Raw genomic sequence first — 1,080 nt, 5'->3', positions numbered from 1 at the left:
GTCCTGCCCTTCAGGGACACAGAGAACAGACTGTCCCTTAGTCCCTCAGCAGCCTTTCAGAAGCAGTCCTTGGCCCGTATGCTGTGCCCCGAACAGGATGATGAAGTCAATTCTGCATTTCCAGGTAGCGAATACATGAAGGAGTCTGGTTTCTTCCTGGGAAGGAGGCTCATGCATCTTCTGCCACCCCATAAGTCTCACAAGAGCCATCACAGGAGATGTCTACTGGGGGTAAGACCACTGGAAATCAGTTCCCTAACTTCTTCCATGGTTGCAGACCGTAAAGCCAAAATTGAGTGCTGTGCAGCAGAAATCAGTACAAGTGATGATCTTACTGGTTTCAACAGGATTAACTTAACATATGCCTAACTGCTTTGCTGGAGGAGGTCGGAGGCATCTTTAGTGGGACACTGCGAGATGTGGTAAGAGAGCACCTGATGACTTTCCTGGGCTTTGGAGCATGGCAATTGCTGAGCGTTATGGCTTAGCACTGTAGGTGAGCAGAAGGGCAGTGCAAACTCCTTGCTACCTTGCTGCAGGTCACCTACTCCATAAATCACTGGAATAATTTGTCCCTGCAAAGAAGGGCAAGCTGCAGAATTTGGTTGGCCAGATTGGATTTGTTTGGGTTTTTTTTTTTTTGTCCTTTTGGAAAAATAACAGCATAGCAATTCCTCTGCCTTGTCCTCTCCTGTGCTGCACTGGTAGCTGCACTGAAGCTGATTGATTAGTTTAATAACAGGCAGTTGATATGCAGCCATAAAATTATGCACTTTTACTCATCAGCCTGATTGAACTCCTCTGCTGACTGTACAGGAGCAGAATGGCAGAGTTATAATGATGAGGGAAACAGCCAAGGGAAAAGCAAGTGCAGTGGTGTTATTGTTGTTGTTTTAAAGCTGAGGAAGAAAATGACTCCAGGGAGGAGCTTTTCCAAAATAAATACCAAAATACAGAGGGAAAATGTTAAGATGTAATTAGCACTGGCACAAGTGCCATTAAATGTCTACTGGGGTTGGAGGCATCAGCAGAGCTTCTTTTACGCCCACCTGTTCTATGTTGGGGTTTCAGGAGGTTGGG

The 1,080-nt window shown here is 46.0% G+C and overlaps 1 protein-coding gene across 1 annotated transcript in view; it reads left to right on the top strand.

The window, feature by feature from the left end:
* Window positions 1–1,080, top strand: part of GARS (glycyl-tRNA synthetase) — a 127,847-nt gene that overhangs the window by 65,994 nt on the left and 60,773 nt on the right. The gene's annotated exons all lie outside the window — the stretch shown is intronic.

Source organism: Pygoscelis adeliae, unplaced genomic scaffold (genome assembly GCF_000699105.1).
Source record: "Pygoscelis adeliae isolate BGI_AS28 unplaced genomic scaffold, ASM69910v1 Scaffold88, whole genome shotgun sequence".
Taxonomy (NCBI): domain Eukaryota; kingdom Metazoa; phylum Chordata; class Aves; order Sphenisciformes; family Spheniscidae; genus Pygoscelis; species Pygoscelis adeliae.
This window is presented reverse-complemented; position numbering and strand designations above follow the sequence as displayed.